General features: G+C 43.1%; 1 long non-coding RNA gene across 1 annotated transcript; it reads left to right on the plus strand.

Annotated features, from left to right (window-relative positions):
- The first annotated feature begins 2,278 nt into the window (after positions 1-2,278).
- Positions 2,279-6,086, plus strand: LOC142486495 (uncharacterized). Its single transcript, XR_012798991.1, has 3 exons — positions 2,279-3,202; positions 4,647-4,750; positions 5,982-6,086. It is a non-coding gene; the product is annotated as an uncharacterized LOC142486495 (long non-coding RNA).
- The last annotated feature ends 3,284 nt before the right edge of the window (positions 6,087-9,370 follow it).

The raw sequence follows: 9,370 nt of genomic DNA on the forward strand, positions 1-9,370 counted from the left end.
TCTGCGCCCCCTCTCTCTGCGCCTATCTGTCTCATTCTCTCTACGTCCCTCTCTCTCTACATAGAGCTATCTCTGTCTCTCTCTACACCTATCTCTGTGTCTCCTTCTATGTTTGCTGATGTGTGGGATATCTCTTATAATCTTGAACCTGCTCATATACACATCGGGCCTCCCTGCTAAGAGTGTTAACCTATCTAATGTAATCCACATTCCTTTCCTTACTTTTCTCTTCCCTTCTCCTATGCCATCTGGAATGTCCGTTCTCTGACTAACAAGGCTCTAGTTGTACATGACCTCTTCTGCTCTCATCATTCACAATCAGTCATTCCCCTCACCCCATCTTACCTGTCCCACTGATTTGCCTCTGCTTAATTAAACTCTCCTCTGACATCTACTCTAACCTCTCTGCTCTCTCTCTCTTTCCGCTTAAACTAACAATCTTATTAACTCTTACAATGCTATCCTCCTATCTATATGCCCCCTCTAGGCTCTGACACACTTGTCCCTCTAGCCCACACCCTTGGCTAAATTCCCAAACATGTTCATCACACTTCCACTCACTGTTCTTAATGCCTATGAAGGAAATCACACAATTGATATTTGATTTTTCTACAGTAAAAATGTCTCCAGTCCTGTATAAAGCTGCTCTCTGGGGCCAAACCACACTACTTTTTTTTCACATTCATCAACACTCAAATTTAATTTACGCTGTCTTTTTTCCCCTGTATTTGACTCCCTCCACTAACCTTCTCCTCACACTTGCCATCCTTCCTTCACTTCTCCTCAAGCATTTGACTACTTCAGAGGCAAGGTGGATGCCACCCACAAGGAGATTCCTTCTGTCCCTTCCCCCTTCTCTCCTTCTACCTAATTCTCCTTCTGCATTTGACTCCTTTTCTTCTCTTACAGAGCTGGAAGCTAATCATCTTCTCTTCTCCCTCTACCACATGCCCTCTAGATCGTATCCCCTCACACCTTACTGCATCTCTTAGTCCCCACTCTCACCCACATCTTCAATTCCTCCCTATTCTCTGGCTCTTTACCCTCTTACTTTAAGCCTGTAGTGGTCACCCTTTTCTCAGAAACAACCTACACCCTATGTGCCTTACTAACTACCGCCCTGTATCCCTCCTGCTGTTTGTCTCCTAATTGCTAGAATGTCAACATTCTTAAATCACATTCCCTCCTGGATCCTTTACAACCTGCCTTTCGTACAGCTCGTTCTACAGACTGTGCTTAAAACAAATTCCCAAGGTCACTTTTCCCTACTAATCCTACTTGATCTATCTGCTGCGTTTGATGCTCTCAATCACTCTCCTCCTTCATATTCTAAACTCTCTCTTGGTATCCGTAACACAGTTCTATCCTGGTTTTCATCATAACTTTCCTGTCACACATTCTCCATCTCTGTTGCTAACATGTCTTCGTCTTCTATTGATCTGTCTGTGGGTATACATCAGGGCTCTGTTCTGAGATCTCTCTTTCTCTCTACATACTATCATTTGGTGACCTCATCAACTCTTTGTGACAATCCTATAAATAACAAATACAAATATCAGGTCATGGGAATAAGTGATTTGGACATAAAAGTAACATTTCGGAAGTGTGGACAACTAATACATCTTGTAGATTGCCTTTACAGTGTGATGTCATTGATTCAGTAGATTGTGTGCAGACCAGGACTGCAGTACAGTGTCACTCACATGGATGACTTGCGTGGTAGAAGCTCAAGAACAAGGATGTCAAACTCCAGTCCTCGAGGGCAGCAAACAGGCCAGGTTTTCAGGATATCCCTACTGAAAACCTGGCCTGTTTGGGACCCTCGAGGACTGGAGTTTGACATGCATGCTCTAGAAGGAGCACCGCTGTGGGTGGGAGGTGGATTTGCTTTGCATCAAATGGTTTGGAGCAAGGTTTATTGTATGTATTATCATAATAACAATGCAATGCTTAACTTTTATTTCAGGAGGGATGACTGCAGAACAGAAGTGAATATTGAAGCCATGTGTTCCTTTTCTTGCAAAAGAGAAAATTTGAAGGACAGTTGAAGAGAAGGAAAATTACTACACCGAGACAGATAAGCAATGTGTATATTTCTCATTTACCATTTAGTATTTGTCGTTTTATTGACTCCACACAATCCGGCTGCTACGGGTTTCACATTGAATATTTTCATCTCTACTCTACCCCTTCCTGTGATCTGAACCATGCAAGTTTTCGTTGATTCAATACATCATGAGTAGAGGGTGGCTACAGTATGAAGTAAAGACCCAAGGACCACATCTACTACCATTCATAACAAGAACATGTGCAGTTGCGCACAGCTGCAGTTCTATGTGATTGTTATGAAAGGTTGAGGTGGTTCAATTCTATGAATCTGGAGTGGGATGGATCCTGTTTGCATCATATGGTTTCATCTAGGCCAGTAGATTATATAACTCTCAGTACAGGTTACACATGGCATCAGTATTAGTGATTTAAAGAGGAGGAAAGCTTCAATGTGGAGAACAAAGCCAAGTAATGTTGAAGTTACTCCTTTTACCATTTACTTGGTCAGTCTGTACTGTCTACTCTCCACACAGCTGCTAAGGATCTTCCATTTTAAATACTTTCACCTCCTATTCTGCACTGCTTTGCTGCCCATTATTCAGAGATGCGTTCCAGTCATGTTTAGCACTCTGAATCTCTCTGCAGTCATTGGTTCAGCACATCATGGGTAGAGCATGGCTACAGATACAGCAAGCTATTATTATTTTACCGGCTGATCACCCATAATATTGCATTAAAACATAGAATATCACTTAATTTCCAAAAGATTCAGTGATGCTGATAATGCAGAATCTGACAACATTTCCCATCATAATGCCATAATGCACAAGTGGGAGAAATAATCCTTGCTATATCTGTACATTGTGTGACGTATTACCTCCATGACCAATGAGAGCAAGTACATCTTCTGTATAGAGCGGCTGTGTTATGATGCAGTTATTGATCATCATTGACATAATCACAAGAATCTTATGCAAAGGGAAATTGTCCGCAGCGAAGTGAGATTTCAGCCCCCAAACGTCTGTAATATTAATGCAATGTCTTACTTTTGTTGCAGTGAACACTGAAGAGACGGATCTACTACAACACTGTACAGGATGAGCATACGCTACAAGCAGCAAAATGATCTTGCAGTTGACAGTATGTTGTTCTGGTAATGTGCACAATTATTATTTATGGGCTACACACCACAGTGCTGGACATATTCTGTTAACTTCAACTCTACTCCTAACATGGAGATGTCTTCCTGGTGTTACTGATTCAGTACATCATATGCACAGTGTGGTTATGATATGATGGATTGATTTAATGAACCCACCAACCAATGATGACATCTGCATCATCTTCTGTAAAGTGCAGCTACAGCATGATATTATCAGCATTTGGTGCGGTATAATCAGAGGTATGTATGTGCTTTTGTGCCTGTTTTAAGTCCTCCAGCTTAACGCCCCTACACCTCCCACTACACAGGCATACTTACTTATGCATACACTGACATCTGGCATACCTACACACACCCCAGGGCCACTTCCTTCCCCTGATGTCAGGGAGAGGATGGGCATGCAGAGTGCAGTAAGTCTCCACGTTACTCTGGCCAACAGTCTTGGCCTACCTCCAGCATCTGTCACCCACAACATCTGTTCCCTCCTTGTAAAGTGCTGAACTATCTCACCTGGGTCAGTGCTATAGCTGATCACAGTGCCCGATCAGGATGTCACTGTGACAGGCAGCAGTGCAGATTGACCGGTCAATCAATGCAGTGCCGCAACATATGCACTAAATGAGATTTCCGTGCCCCCAGTCAGGTTACTCCCTGGGCAGTGACCCTGCTCACACCCTCCCCTAGTTCCACCTCTGATCACAATTATCTCTCTTGGAGAGTGTAGCAAATTGGAGTTGGGGGAATCTCACCTCTGCCATGCATGGTCACAATCTGGGCACAGGACCCAAATAGTGGGCAATGTGGCACTTCTTACAGTAGAGAATAAGTAACTTTATTCTTTACTTGTGTATTAAGGACCTTATTTGCATTAAATTCAGTCCACATGGGACCAAGACTTTCTGGCTTACTGAACAAAGTGGAATTGTTTCGTAGAGGGTGGAGAATTGTATTTTATCTGAAATTACCCCCTCTGCACAAAATACAAACAATTATACCCATACAAGTACCTTGTGGAAGTTGTTGCCCTCTATCTTCCTGTGGTCTCTCCCTGTTTCTCACCGTGCCTCCTCCCATTTCCTTGCACCTCTGCGTCTCCGCATATATCCCTATACTCAGAGCCGGCTCCGGTCAGTGACATGGGATGCCCAAATATGAGCATACCCATATATGGGCATCCATGCCACTGACCGGAGCCCGCTCTGTTGCGGATATGGAGAGAGACTGGGAGATTTACATCCCCTTATAATTCATATGGTGCATAGTACCGGCACGTATTGTTTTACCGGTACTGTGTACCTTCCTACTTTCACACTGGTACAGTATATGCTGCAGTGGGACTGAGAGGGATATATTGGTAACACATAGTCATTGTTGGGGGAATTCAATCCATTTTGAAAATAGTAATGAAATGTTTTTTACTTTTCTTTTTTTTCAGTAATGAAGAATGAAACATTTCTGTTAAAATTGAATTGGAGGTGAACTGGATTCATCATCAACTCTGCACCAGTGTGAATTGATGTTCTTTAATGTTCTGATAAGGTACATGCAACATCTCTTCCTCAACCCCTGCACCACTCTCTGCCTCTTGCCTCTCTCTCTCCACCTCCCTGCTAAGCGTATTAACCCATCTAATGTAATCCACATTCCATGTCTCACTTTACTCTTCACTTCTCACGTGCCCTCTGGAATGACTGCTCTCTGACTAACAAGGTCTATTTGTACATGACCTCTTCTGCTCTCATCATCCACCACCTCTCATTCCCCTCACCCCTGTCCTACTCGATACCTCAGCTTAATTGAACTCTCTCCTCTGACATCTACCCTTATCTCTAACCTCTCCTCACTTTCTGCTTAAACTAACTATCTTGTTAACTTTTACAATGCTATCATCTCCTCCTCCTCCCTCCTCCTCCTCCCTCCTCCATCATATATATGCCCCTTCTAGGCTCTGACACACTCATCCCTGTAAGGCCATGATTATCATGGGCACATGCTTGGTCATCCACAGTGCGTGCGAGCGATGCAGAGCCGCCTCGGACCTCAGTGCAGGGATTGCTGCATACCCCCAGCATCTGTCACCCACAAACAATACACACACTAATACTCCCCACAATACACACTATAATACCTCCTCAATACTAATCTCCCCAATAATATTATAGCTCCAAACACAATATACACAACACCCTTACACAAGATACACAATCTAGTACTCTCCTCTGCACCTCTACACACAATATAATACTCCCACACACACAATATACACACTACCCTCCTACCCCCATAAAATACAACCAATAATACACACACACTTTGTGGATGTTGGGACCAGCTCCCGGCATGCACCAGTGAAAGAGAGAGGCCCGCAGAAGCTCGGAAGAACTCCCTCCATCCGTGCCTTCCTCCGTTTCACATCTTCTCCCTGTCTCTCTCCCTCCCTTTCCTTGCATCTCCCTGCGTCTTTACGTATACCCAGTCAGTGACGGCTCTGGTCACGTGATGCCTTAATATGGGCTTATCCATATATGTTCATCCACGTCACTAATGTGATGCCCGCACTGTTGCGGAGCTGGTACTTACGACGGGCACTTATTGTTTTATCAGTACTGCGTACCTGACTCTACCGGCCTACTTTCAACACTAGTACAATATGTGCTTCACTACGAGTGAGTGGGGAATATTGGCATCACACAGTCACTGTTGAATATGCCATTCAATCCATTTTGAAAATAGTAATGCAATGTGGTTTTGTTTTGTTTGCTTTTTGCAGTAATGAAGAATGGAAAAGTTATATTAAAATTAAATTGGAGGGGGACTAGATTCAGCATTTCATCATGAACTCTGCACTTGTGAGAATTTAACTTCTTGAATACCCTGACAGGTACACGCAACATTAAGACTATAATCTGCTGTGCAAGCTTTCGTGCTATACCTCCCCCTCAGGTTTTGATTTATACATTTGCTCCCTCAATTCATGTCCTCTAATATTTGAAAGCTCTCTCCTAGCATTTTCTCTTTACCACAGAACGTCATCCCAATGTAACCTCTCTCTTGTTCTTTCTGCTGGCTGTTTCCTCACTCCTCTGTTAAACTTTTCTAATTTCTCTAACTTCCACACTCCTGCTTTTATCCACATGTTCTCCTCTTTCCTTCCCCTACCTTTGCATGTGTCTACACACTGCACCATTTGTACAGACCTCTATTGCAGCTATTTCTGCACTGCTCAATGAAAAGCACTCTTTAATATCCTATTCTCTGTGCCCCCTCTCTCTGCGCCCCCTCTTTTGGCGCCTCCTCTCTCTGCGCCCCCTCTCTCTGCGCCTATCTGTCTCATTCTCTCTACGTCCCTCTCTCTCTACATAGAGCTATCTCTGTCTCTCTCTACACCTATCTCTGTGTCTCCTTCTATGTTTGCTGATGTGTGGGATATCTCTTATAATCTTGAACCTGCTCATATACACATCGGGCCTCCCTGCCTCTGCCTCCCTGCTAAGAGTGTTAACCTATCTAATGTAATCCACATTCCTTTCCTTACTTTTCTCTTCCCTTCTCCTATGCCATCTGGAATGTCCGTTCTCTGACTAACAAGGCTCTAGTTGTACATGACCTCTTCTGCTCTCATCATTCACAATCAGTCATTCCCCTCACCCCATCTTACCTGTCCCACTGATTTGCCTCTGCTTAATTAAACTCTCCTCTGACATCTACTCTAACCTCTCTGCTCTCTCTCTCTTTCCGCTTAAACTAACAATCTTATTAACTCTTACAATGCTATCCTCCTATCTATATGCCCCCTCTAGGCTCTGACACACTTGTCCCTCTAGCCCACACCCTTGGCTAAATTCCCAAACATGTTCATCACACTTCCACTCGCTGTTCTTAATGCCTATGAAGGAAATCACACAATTGATATTTGATTTTTCTACAGTAAAAATGTCTCCAGTCCTGTATAAAGCTGCTCTCTGGGGCCAAACCACACTACTTTTTTTTCACATTCATCAACACTCAAATTTAATTTACGCTGTCTTTTTTTCCCTGTATTTGACTCCCTCCACTAACCTTCTCCTCACACTTGCCATCCTTCCTTCACTTCTCCTCAAGCATTTGACTACTTCAGAGGCAAGGTGGATGCCACCCACAAGGAGATTCCTTCTGTCCCTTCCCCCTTCTCTCCTTCTACCTAATTCTCCTTCTGCATTTGACTCTTTTTCTTCTCTTACAGAGCTGGAAGCAAATCATCTTCTCTTCTCCCTCTACCACATGCCCTCTAGATCGTATCCCCTCACACCTTACTGCATCTCTTAGTCCCCACTCTCACCCACATCTTCAATTCCTCCCTATTCTCTGGCTCTTTACCCTCTTACTTTAAGCCTGTAGTGGTCACCCTTTTCTCAGAAACAACCTACACCCTATGTGCCTTACTAACTACCGCCCTGTATCCCTCCTGCTGTTTGTCTCCTAATTGCTAGAATGTCAACATTCTTAAATCACATTCCCTCCTGGATCCTTTACAACCTGCCTTTCGTACAGCTCGTTCTACAGACTGTGCTTAAAGCAAATTCCCAAGGTCACTTTTCCCTACTAATCCTACTTGATCTATCTGCTGCGTTTGATGCTCTCAATCACTCTCCTCCTTCATATTCTAAACTCTCTCTTGGTATCCGTAACACAGTTCTATCCTGGTTTTCATCATAACTTTCCTGTCACACATTCTCCATCTCTGTTGCTAACATGTCTTCGTCTTCTATTGATCTGTCTGTGGGTATACATCAGGGCTCTGTTCTGAGATCTCTCTTTCTCTCTACATACTATCATTTGGTGACCTCATCAACTCTTTGTGACAATCCTATAAATAACAAATACAAATATCAGGTCATGGGAATAAGTGATTTGGACATAAAAGTAACATTTCGGAAGTGTGGACAACTAATACATCTTGTAGATTGCCTTTACAGTGTGATGTCATTGATTCAGTAGATTGTGTGCAGACCAGGACTGCAGTACAGTGTCACTCACATGGATGACTTGCGTGGTAGAAGCTCAAGAACAAGGATGTCAAACTCCAGTCCTCGAGGGCCGCAAACAGGCCAGGTTTTCAGGATATCCCTACTGAAAACCTGGCCTGTTTGGGAACCTCGAGGACTGGAGTTTGACATGCATGCTCTAGAAGGAGCACAGCTGTGGGTGGGAGGTGGATTTGCTTTGCATCAAATGGTTTCGAGCAAGGTTTATTGTATGTATTATCATAATAACAATGCAATGCTTAACTTTTATTTCAGGAGGGATGACTGCAGAACAGAAGTGAATATTGAAGCCATGTGTTCCTTTTCTTGCAAAAGAGAAAATTTGAAGGACAGTTGAAGAGAAGGAAAATTACTACACAGAGACAGATAAGCAATGTGTATATTTCTCATTTACCATTTAGTATTTGTCGTTTTATTGACTCCACACAATCCGGCTGCTACGGGTTTCACATTGAATATTTTCATCTCTACTCTACCCCTTCCTGTGATCTGAACCATGCAGGTTTTCGTTGATTCAATACATCATGAGTAGAGGGTGGCTACAGTATGAAGTAAAGACCCAAGGACCACATCTACTACCATTCATAACAAGAACATGTGCAGTAGCGCACAGCTGCAGTTCTATGTGATTGTTATGAAAGGTTGAGGTGGTTCAATTCTATGAATCTGGAGTGGGATGGATCCTGTTTGCATCATATGGTTTCATCTAGGCCAGTAGATTATATAACTCTCAGTACAGGTTACACATGGCATCAGTATTAGTGATTTAAAGAGGAGGAAAGCTTCAATGTGGAGAACAAAGCCAAGTAATGTTGAAGTTACTCCTTTTACCATTTACTTGGTCAGTCTGTACTGTCTACTCCCCACACAGCTGCTAAGGGTCTTCCATTTTAAATACTTTCACCTCCTATTCTGCACTGCTTTGCTGCCCATTATTCAGAGATGCGTTCCAGTCATGTTTAGCACTCTGAATCTCTCTGCAGTCATTGGTTCAGCACATCATGGGTAGAGCATGGCTACAGATGCAGCAAGCTATTATTATTTTACCGGCTGATCATCCATAATATTGCATTAAAACATAGAATATCACTTAATTTCCAAAAGATTCAGTGATGCTGATAATGCAGAATCTCAC

Source organism: Ascaphus truei, unplaced genomic scaffold, assembly GCF_040206685.1.
Source record: "Ascaphus truei isolate aAscTru1 unplaced genomic scaffold, aAscTru1.hap1 HAP1_SCAFFOLD_905, whole genome shotgun sequence".
NCBI classification, from domain to species: Eukaryota; Metazoa; Chordata; class Amphibia; order Anura; family Ascaphidae; genus Ascaphus; species Ascaphus truei.